This window comes from Littorina saxatilis, linkage group LG12 (genome assembly GCF_037325665.1).
Source record: "Littorina saxatilis isolate snail1 linkage group LG12, US_GU_Lsax_2.0, whole genome shotgun sequence".
Lineage (NCBI taxonomy): Eukaryota > Metazoa > Mollusca > Gastropoda > Littorinimorpha > Littorinidae > Littorina > Littorina saxatilis.
Genome location: NC_090256.1, coordinates 42436149 through 42447568, shown reverse-complemented (window position 1 = coordinate 42447568; position 11420 = coordinate 42436149). Strand labels below are relative to the sequence as shown.

Sequence of the window (11420 nt, the reverse complement as noted above, 5' to 3'; positions counted from 1 at the left end):
CTCCTGAAGAGTAAGTTACACATTTCTTTACCACTTACAGCTTTTGCTTGTCAAATCTGTATGGTAAAATATATGTAACATTGGGTATTGGTGATGGTAGTCTGAAGCTATAAACATGTACTGATGTAGATCATTCAGCAGTCTTTTGTTCTTTGTAAATTGAATAACAAGTACTTTGTAGATGAAATTATTCATACATGTATTTGAAGATGCATAGTAATACTGTGCATGGTAATTGGTATGATGTACTTTATATACATAATGGTACAAATATCTTTATTTTCTCTCTCCTTCCCATCTTAAAGTTTGTTGCAACCCTATACTCATAGTCATAAAGTGCACTATACTGTTTGTATTACATTGAACTATTGTGATGCAAGAAAGTAAGACATGAAATAGCTAGAATGAAAGATTTACTCATTACTGGAATTATTTTAAATACAGTCAGTCCTTTCCTTGGTTCACAATCACAGATCTGGCAAGTTGTTTTTTTATATATATTTTTTTTTTACATGGAATAAGAGTTACAATGTAAATTGTAATACCGCCTGTGTACTTGGATACCTACTTCTACATTCAACACCCTGACTGCCCCTGCGCAGAGTTAGAATTTTCTGAATGAATTCACATCACATTTCTCAACAAAACTGTAAGGTGTCAACGCTAAATAGGGAATGTGTGTGGGATGAAGGCTCATGCTGAATTTAAAAAAATAGTAACTTTCCATCACATTCCAGAAAAGCCGCTCACATCAGCAGCATAACAAGATATCATGTCGTTAGAAAGGTTCTTGTGAGGAAGTCTTTTTAATTTTAAGATGAAAGATTATCTTTTTAATTTTAATGATGAAAGTATATATCTATTATATCCATGAAATAAATGGTTTTCACAGGAAGAAATGATGGCACCTGTAATATTACAGAATAAGGTTTACAGTTTAGTTCATAGTTGTCACTGTCAGTATCACCCCCACCATTCTCCATCCCACTGATCTTGTGAAGAACAAGTATTACCTCCTACCTACCTTCCCGCACCCCACACCCTCTTCTCGATACCCAAAACATATCCCCATCAGTGCACAGCAAAGTCTGGATGTGCTCAGTAATACATTTTCTGTATTTTCCAGGAAGTGAGGTGCCGAGATATGACGTGCAGGCAGCTTGCAGAGTGGTGTCTGGCTTTGCTGAGGATGATGATCAGATTCAGTCCATTATGTGCTGACGGAGCTACCAGAACTGCTTTAATATAGTCCATCTGAATATGCTGACACTTACAGAGGTTTTCTGTTGCCTTTGTGGTGAAATGAACATGTAACACATTAACAATAACATTCTACACAAATAATGTGTGGTGCGATGTGGATCAAAGGGTACATTTTGACTTATAAATGTAAGTTGTCAATTCAACTAAATACAGGTAGTGTTTGGTATGCAGATATTTTCTTACAGCAAACAGCGGTTTGTTTGTTTTTACTACATAAAGTGATATTATCTTAGACTTTTAGGTTGTTTGAGTGGTTTAAAGGCATATGTACGCGCTCCCGTGTTTACAAAGTGTAGTTTGCCCATAATCGATGTCAAACGCACCATAAGACCATGTAATGACGATATGTCGCCATACGCGGACCATATACATGCATTACAGCTTGTTTTAGAGTCTCAAAAACTTTGGATGTAAACAAAGACGCGGAGTTATTTCCCTTGCGTCAACGCTACCTCTGTTGGCAAATCTATAAATAGGACGATCCAGATCAAAATGAAAATTAACATATCTCAACATTGAAGGGGTCCTAGACCACAATATTTTGCAGGGAACTTAATTTAGCATGTCTCCATCTGTTGGTAAAGCAATTAGCGTGTATAGTCATCGAGTACATATGGCTTTAAGTTAAGTTGTTCACAGGCAGTATTTTACACACAGGCTTAGCTTTGGGAGATGTGTGTGTATGTTTCGGTCAATGCGTGTTCATGTATAGACTTTGTTTGCAATATTAGAATTTAGATCTTTTAACTGCATTATGCACATGAAATGTGTTAACCCATGAATTTTTCTTCCTTTGAATCCTAGTCAGTACTTTATCTTGTTTAAGATTTTCATTGATTCTGTTTTTGGGTCGTTCTGGTGCATCCTGGATGGTTCAATTCATTCTTATGTTGTGCTGAAATGTTGCTTTTGTAATACAGTTTGCCAAGATTGTGTCTTTCACTTAGATGTGGTGAACTTATTTTTTAAAGGCCTGCTCTGCCTCATTAAAACACTTCACCTCACTGTGTCAGACCTTCATCAGGCTTTTTGCATGGGATAAGAAAATCCTTCCACTTGGTCACATAGCTAAAGTCAGCACCCTGACTTCTTAGTGTGGTGATGTCTTTTCTTATTAATTTATTTCCCCCAAAAGGTATAAGAGTTTTAAACAAAATTATGTCTTACAGCTACAGTGGAACCCCCCTTTTAAGACCTCCAAAAATCTGAGAAAATCAGGTCTTAAAAAGGAGGGGGTCTTAAAATGGAGGTAAAATTTAAAATTTACAGAGGTTATGAACAGAAAGTCTGAGAAAACAAGGTCTTAAAATGGAGGGGGTCTTAAAAGGGGGGTTCCACTGTATGACTATTGGGGATTATGTGTTTGTAAAGATAGAGCTGAGAATCCTACACCGAATTCTGTGCATAGAAGGCGGCCTGAATCTTGACCCACACTGCTGGCATGACCTTCATAGCTGCATTCAACGCTTTACTTTTACCCTGGTAACTTTACGGTTGCTCTCTCTGGATTGAGCATTTTTTATTTCAACCAAGGGGAAAAATTAAATGCCTCTGTAGAGATTCGAACCTAGGACCTAGATTTTCAGGCAGATGTCCTAACCACTACGGTAGTTTTTTTTATTGTAAGATGGATATATATATGTCTAGCGGATGCAGCTACATGTACAAATGTGCCAAATTAGAACTTGCATTCTCAGCCTATAATCTTTGGCCATTCATGCGAGTCGAGTACTAAATATTGTGAATGCATGTGAGACTGCCTTGTTTTACTTTTGTGAAATGTGTGAACTCACTTTGTTTACATCTTTGTGTTAATAAATGCAGTTTATCAGTTACCTCTGTTTGTTTCTTCTGCAAGTATGTCAAATTGCCCACACACACCCTCATGCTCACACACACACACACAAAATCAGATCTCAAGTGTAAGTATTCTTTTTGCAGTTTTATTTTAATGCCCATAATCAGTCAAACAAATATATCATCACACTTCGTCACTTGCACCTAAGCTTAAAAGTAGCAGTCCTGCATACATATGTAATGTGTAAATGTTTCAGGTCCTGGCTTGAACATGCAATAAGAACACCTCTACACAAACACATGTACAGTCAACCGGCTAGCTGCTTCCCTGAAAGGCATATTTTTCTATGAATTAATCGATTTTCCGCAGACAGCAGCCAGGTAGTGGATCTTTAGTATATGTCCAAGCAGACGGTTGATCTTAGTACAACACATCAAGGAAATATTTTTTAAAAACAGATCCAACATCTAATCTTCCAAAGTTCATAATCAATAAAGAAGAAAGGTATGTTACTGGAACCCTTTATTTATGATTTAAGGCAATGTGCAGCAGTAAAATTACCAAACTTAAACTTGAAGAATACAGTCAAGGAATAACTTAGTTTTCTGGGTAGTTATTGAAGTGACTTATTAAAATGAATGAAAACATTGTGGATGGATATTGACGGCTGTTGCGATGAAAACTGGCATTTACAGCGTCAAATGGGATTTCTAGAAAACGGCTTTACAGCAACATCATACATCAGAAATTCATAATATTTGGCACAAGGATACACATGTATTATATCTACAATCATATAGAACGTGTTTGTTTTTTTAAACAACTACAGTTGAATTTAAATTAATTATTGTAATGAATCTTTCTTTCTTTATTTGGTGTTTAACGTCGTTTTCAACCATTCAAGGTTATATCGCGACGGGGAAAGGGGGGAGATGGGATAGAGCCACTTGTTAATTGTTTCTTGTTCACAAAAGCACCAATCAAAAAATTGCTCCAGGGGCTTGCAACGTAGTACAATATATGACCTTACTGGGAGAATGCAAGTTTCCAGTACAAAAAACTTAACATTTCTTACATCTTTACAAACATTGACTATATTCTATACAAGAAACACTTAACAAGGGTAAAAGGAGAAACAGAACCGTTAGTCGCCTCTTACGACATGCTGGGTAGCATCAGGTAAATTCTTTCTCGTCCCAACCAATATGGGACTCCCCCTAACCCGCGGGGGGTATTGTAATGAATATGCAGTGAGAAATTTGTTCATTCTTATGACAAAAGATATCAAAATTCAACTGTAGTCTGTTGTAAAAAAATCGTTCTATATGATTGTTGATACGATACATGTGCATCTTTGTGCCAAATATTAGGAATTTCTGATGTATTATGTCGCTGTTAAACTGTTTCCTAGAAATCCAATGTAACGACTGTTTCCATAGCAATGGCACTCTATGTCGATCAGTATTCACAATCCTCCGAAAGCGGCGTATGGCTGCCTAAATGGCGGGGTAAAAACGGTCATACAGGTAAAAATCCACTCGTACAAAAACATGAGTGTACGTGGGAGTTTCAGCCCACAAACACAGAAGAAGAAGAAGAAGTATTCACAATTGTTCTATTTATTTTTATGTCACTTCCCAGAAAACCAGGTTATTCCATGTATTCTCCAAATTCAATTTTACTGCCGCACATTTCCTTAACAAAATGTAAGATTTACTGTACTTTGACCGAGCAATTTTTGTAAGTGGACAGGCCTTAGTTTTATTTCGGTGGCATAATTCAATGCGCTTCGTCAAAATGTCTTGAACTGAAACCAAAAGCAGATGCAAGACTTATGGTCAGTTGGAGTTGTCTCCCGTACTCCTAACTTTAATGTGCTGCAGACAGGTGTGCCCAAACAGCCCATATCACAAACGGTTTGGAATTCCCGAAAACACAAGATCCGCACTGCACAACTTCAGTGCACAAATACGCGAGAGTGCTCGGTCGCTTTTTGAAAATGTGTATCTTGAGAGAAAAATATAGAATAGTGCGCTGTCCGAAGGAATAGAGTTCTTATAGGACAATGACAGCGCTCAGTTCAAAACGATAGGACATGATCACATCTGACCGCCATGCGGCTATGTGAATCAGACATCTGAGCCTTTCAATCCGTCTATGTCGGACGCCTGACGACATCCCCGAGGCTTTTAAATGAAATAAGACCATACGGGCACTAATAGTTGCATACCAAAAATGAACTGCCTCAAGGCTCTCTATGCAGAGTGGTATCTTTTTAAAGAATACATTCAGGTACAGCTTCTTCGAAAGAAAAAATAAATTCACCGCAACCACCAAAACATCTACCTCACTACAGAAAGCAGTCAAAGTGTTGATTTTTGGTCTGTGACCAAGTGGAGGGATGGTCTTATCCCATGTTAAAGGTGAGGACAACTTTTTAAATGAGGCGTAGTGGGCCTTTAAAACATTGACACAAATTTACAATAGCAACAAGTTGTAAAGCTCAGTACAACCAATACTGAGTGGACATTTACTGCCGCTGTTGCTGTAGTTTCCCCATCGATCACAGCTGGACCTGGATAGCACTGCTTTTCATCCACATTCACTGGCCAGGTCTTCATCATCTTCTGTCCCTACTGACAAATGAATGACAAAGGAACTGATCTTAAATTCAAACACAATGACAAGAACAAGTTTTAAGTATGAGTAAGGAGTAAATTGTGTTTGTAACTGACACACACACACACACTAAACCCACATAAATGCCAAGAGCGTAAACATTCTAATTCCCTGATAGACAAGTTCCAATGCCTACTTTTTAATATGAAATATAGAAGACACATTCCCTGTCAGCGCTTGCTATCAAATTCAAAAAGCAAAGCAAAGGTCTGTAACATCAATCTGCAGGGCTAGAAAAATCTGCAGGTATTATTACTATTAATGTCTGGCAGCTCTCCTGACTGGCCAGGGAAAATCAAACACACACACACACACACACACACACACAAACACACTTCGGTTCTCACACACAAACACACACCAACAGTCAGAATGTAACCAGAACTTGAGACTGAGAGGGAGCATAAAACACAATATGATCATGTAGCAGAACTCTTACCTGAATTGCCATTAGCATGAAATATTTCCCATTTGAGTCTTGACAGCCTCCCGATCATGAAGGAATCAATCTGCTTCTTCCACTGTGCCGGATCGATGCCAACCTGTAATATATAATATTGGCTGAAGTAACATTCCTCTGAGCAACAAATTTAAAACAGTTAGTTGACAGGACAAGTAGTACTAGGAGCTACATGCAGTATGATATTTAGCTATGTGGAGGAACAACAAACACACTGTCCACAGAACCAGATGAATTTACACACTGCACCCTCCCCCATAAAACAACAACAACAAAAAACGACAACAGACGACCAAACCAACATTAACGCTTGATTCTTATGATACTGTGGACAGTGGCATTGATATCTTTCTAGAATATAAAATTTTATAAGTCCTTTTACATTTAGTGAAGTTTTGACTGAATCAGTGAACTGAATCTGTTCACATAGACTGATAGAGTGACAGACATACAATGTAGACAAGTTGATGTGTGCATATATATATATACATGCATATTACATAACATGTATATATGTATGTATAACATGTATGCATGTGTGTAGAGCACAAAGGAAAAAAATAATAGAACTTGACACACAGTTTCACTGAGAATGAGATATATCCTGACAGTGAGTGAGTGAGTGACTGTTTACAGCAATACATTGTACTTTATTAAACTTAAAGGTACACACTGAAAGTCATGCGCTTCTAGTATTAAAAATGATTCTAATACTGGAGGAACTGCATGATCATCTTACTGGTGAAATAAAGCTAAGAGGTTCGAGCAGTTCTGTGGTTTGGACTCTTAGGTGTTCATTATTTTATTATTATCCCTGAACATGAATTATAAAAATAAAATGAAAACACTCTTCCAGTCTTGCTCACAGTCACACACACACCTCCATATGAGTTATTCTGACCAGAACTTGAGAATGTAAGGGAGGGGAAGGAAAAAACACACTGTACATCATAACACTGACAGTTGTACATAATAAAACCTCTTCGCCTTACTCTTACCTGATTTGCGGCAGTGGCATCAAATATTTTACTTCTGTCAGTGACAGCCTCAAGATCATGCAGCAATCGGTTGGCTTTTTCAGCTGAGAGGAGACCTTGAAGTTGAACATACTAGCTAGCTCTCTTCTGATTGATGCCAACCTGCAAGTAAAATAATTGGGAACGGCCGATCAGAAGGTTACCTATTTGAGTATTTTAAGTTAGACTCAATCTTTAAAAACAAAAAGAATTTATAAAATATTATGATCATGCACCTTGAAAAGAGGTTGCAAAAACGTGGTAGTGATAATCTTCTTCTTCAAATTAATGAGAAAATCCCTGTACAGGGCAACTACGTGTTGGTTCAGTGAACGATACCTTGCGCCTGTGGACTGACAGTCACAGTGACACTGACAGTGACTCGAGTGAGTCGAAATGACACCTGTTGCAACACATACTACCATAAACCCACTCTCAGTTATGAAACGAAACATGGAAACTTACCTCTGGTTAATATGCAAAGGTTCGCCCGTCCCAATTCTCTCGCATTAGCAAACACCATTGCCATTGGAGATTCTGTCCAAACAGATGGCCTTCGACCGCCATTAACTAAAAACCGAAACGCAGTAGGTCTGAAAACCACGCTCAACGTCCAAAATAAGGAGGAAAAAAAAGAGCCCAAAACATTTTTTTGGCCAAAAACACTGTTTAAGCCCCACAAATATTTGTCCTTATTTTTTATGAAGCTTAATTTGTGCCCCTTATTTTATGCTCCACAAATACAGTTTGTGGCCCACAAAACCAAAATGTGCCCCACAAAAATAAGCCCAAAAATTTGTGAGGCACATTTCGCGTTTGTGGCCCACAAAAATAAGCCCAAAACGTGTGGGATTACTGACATCGAATGCCAAGGATACCCTTCCATTTGAACGCTCACCAAACGGGAACATCCTAGGTGCCCTACGTAAAGAGCGAGCAATTTTTAAAGAATTAATTTTGCAGATTGTCTCGAACACTTTTTGGACCCATCCTGAACTCAGGTCAAACATGAGTTACTTCCCTTCGGGTCTCATTCTATCGATGTAAACTGGCGATAGCCGTGAATCGATGATTATCAAAATGTTTTTGGACGTGACCGTGGTGCGTTTTTGCGCTAGACCTAACTTTTAAAATCTAAATAATAAATTGACAGCTTGTTACACAAACATTCTTTAATCAAAAAAGAATTCTTTTTTCATCAAGACAAGATCAGTACAATTCGAAGTTGTGAAAGTTTGAAAAAAGAAAAGCCCGGAAGCAGGGTCACGCAAGGGTCGTAGCAGACGACGGTTTATCAGTGCATATCGCCGTTCCTCTCAACAGTCAAAAGCCATCGCTAGAGTTCTTGTGAACCACAGCCATTTGTTTCGTGCATAAAAACGTGCTATTGTAAATAAGCTCACATCGAGTCGCATTCAAATGACTAACTGATGACTACATTGTGAAAAAGGGGAACTGGATCACACGGGTTCACGATGGCTCAGGGCTAGGGGTAAGATAAACCACGCAAAAATAAATTCTTTGAAAATTGTTCGCTCTTTACGGAGGGCACCTAGGATGTTCTCAATCGGTGAGTGTTTAAATGAAAGGGTGTTTGTACTGTGTGTAAAAGCCTGACCGTATCTGTGATGGTTTGCGGGAGGCTTACTGTGCCTTTAAGCTTTTATTAAACAAGCATGACCCCGTTGTGACCCACATATTCGAGAAAATCTGAATGGACTTGTCGATAACATCAATGAATTTGTTTGTTTGTTTGTTTATTTGTTGCTTAACGTCCAGCCGACCATCAATGAATGGGTGTTTGTTTCTCTGAATGAAAAATGCTTGTATCGGTGGGTACAGATATCATTTGGTGTTTTTTTTAACTTTGCTCATCTCACCACAGTCACTTTGTTGTTTAGATTAATATATTTATTAGCAAAATCACCCCACGCGGGTTAGGGGGAAGAATTTACCCGATGCTCCCCAGCATGTCGTAAGAGGCGACTAACGGATTCTGTTTCTCCTTTTACCCTTGTTAAGTGTTTCTTGTATAGAATATGGTCCATGTTTGTAAAGATTTTGGTCAGGCGGTATGTAAGAAATGTTGGGTCCTTTGTACTACGAATACGAATACGAATACTTTATTATCTCATACAGAGAAATTTCAGTGTGGTGCACATTAAAAGACAAAACAAATAGTAAGACAACAGATAAAAATACCATACGAAGCATACTACACTCGCGCACGCATATGTACACTAACAGGAATAGTAACATGATTCCAAATAGGTTAATTGCCGTCAGCTTTAGCTAAAAGTTTACCGCTAAAAACTATCATTATCACAGGACTAGATATGTCATTGAACAATATTTATCACAGGACTAGTCATTCGAGGGTTATCACACTCAGCATAAGGGTGCACATCAAAGAATATAAAAAATATTCATCACAGAAATCAGTGCATATGTTCACCGGCACACATACTAGTTTTAATTAACTTAGGTATTTAAAAAGCCAATTGACTTTGGAATAAAACTGTTCTTAGTTCTGAGCGTGCGGAATCTGGGAGTGCGGAGGCGACGTCCTGAGGGCAGGACCTCAAAGTGGTGAGCGAGCACATGACTACTATCCTGGATGATGCAGCGGGCCTTTCGCACCACACGTCGTTCATACAGCACAGTCAGTCCTTCCTGTCTCACCCCCACAATCTTACCACATGTGTTCACCACCCGCCCAAGCACATTCTTACTCTTCACACACAGACCTCCATACCAGCAGATGAAAGAGAAAGTGAGAATGGATTCAATGAATGAAGTATAGAATGTTTGGAGGATGCGGCTGTTGATGTTCAGACTTCTGAGCTTTTGTAAGCAGTAGATTCTTGACTGACACTTCTTGTGGATAGCTTTAGTGTTTGAGGAGAAATTTAGTTTGTTGTCAATGACTGTACCGAGATATTTGTATTCAGTCACTCGCTCAACTTTCACACCATCTATGTACAAATCTGAAACTGTAGCTGGGTTTTTGCGAAAGTCAATAACTAGCTCTTTTGTTTTTGTCACATTTAGGGCTAAATAGTTATCTTTACACCAGGAGCTGAAATTTTGAACTTCAGAAAAATAAACAGAATCAGAGTCAGACAGGTCTTCAAGGGCAGAATCGTCAGAATATTTCACAAGAGGGGTCGTAACAGTGCCTTGACAATCGTTAGTGTATAATGTGAACAGAACTGGAGACAATACTGTACCCTGAGGGGCTCCAGTAGAAGTACTAACTATGGATGAAAGTGCGCTATGGAAATGGACGGACTGGGTTCTGTTCACTAGAAACTGTGTGATCCAAAGGACGAGTCTGGGAGTGACGTTGTAAGAAAGCAGTTTTTGAACAAGCAGGTGAGGTTGTATTGTGTTGAAAGCAGATGAAAAGTCTATAAATAGAATACGGACGAAGGAACCAGGAAACTTGCATTTTCCCAGTAAGGTCATGTATTGTGCTGCCTTGCGGGCCCCTGGAGCAGTTTTTTGATTAGTGTTTTTGTGAAGAAGAAACAAGGAACTTAGTCGATAAATATCGACAGGGGGCCGACTAATGGTTTAAATGTGAAATGTGTGTATAATAATGGGTGTGGGTCTGAAATGAAGTTAGGTAGTAGTTAACATTTGTTTTGAATAATTATTGGTATTTTGACAATGTGGGTAGCATGGAAATGTAAGCATTTGAATGTAAGTCTTAGGTACCATTGTACCCAGGAAGAGAGACCAGAGATTGCAATAGCTTGTGTGGTCTTTGAGTTTTGTTTTTGGAAAGATATTGTTAAAGAAAAAGAAGACAATTACAGTAATGCAATATTTATTGTGAAAACCAACGATTGTACAAAGAACATGTGAAGCAACATTATGTCTATGATGATGTGAAGAAAATTAGTTATGATTTATACTATTATTATTTAGACTTGAGACTGACAGTGTTGTGACGAGCGTTGGCTAATGGTAACGAGTACATATGTGTGTAGTTGTGGTGTGTGTGTGTGTTTGCGCGTTGGTTTGGATTATGGGTGTAATTTGTAAACCAGATGTGACAGTAATAATGGAGTTCACATCAGTGAGGTTAGTTTGAAATGGAACACACGCACGTTTTTGAAAAAAACAATATGAAATTTTGAACCATGAGATCTTTATTAAATAATAAACTGAACATCAGCAAAACATCAAAGCAATTATT

At 38.3% G+C, this 11420-nt stretch overlaps 1 long non-coding RNA gene across 2 annotated transcripts; it reads right to left on the bottom strand.

Annotated features, from left to right (window-relative positions):
- Nucleotides 1–3190: 3190 nt before the first annotated feature.
- Nucleotides 3191–7315, bottom strand: LOC138981982 (uncharacterized). Of its 2 annotated transcripts, XR_011460750.1 has the most exons (3): nt 7199–7315; nt 6180–6282; nt 3191–5697 (listed from the first exon to the last, which is right to left on the bottom strand). It is a non-coding gene; the product is annotated as an uncharacterized lncRNA (long non-coding RNA). The 2 variants fall into 2 exon arrangements; XR_011460749.1 differs by lacking the exon at nt 7199–7315 and having other exon boundaries at nt 6180–6658.
- Between the last annotated feature and the right edge of the window lie 4105 nt (nt 7316–11420).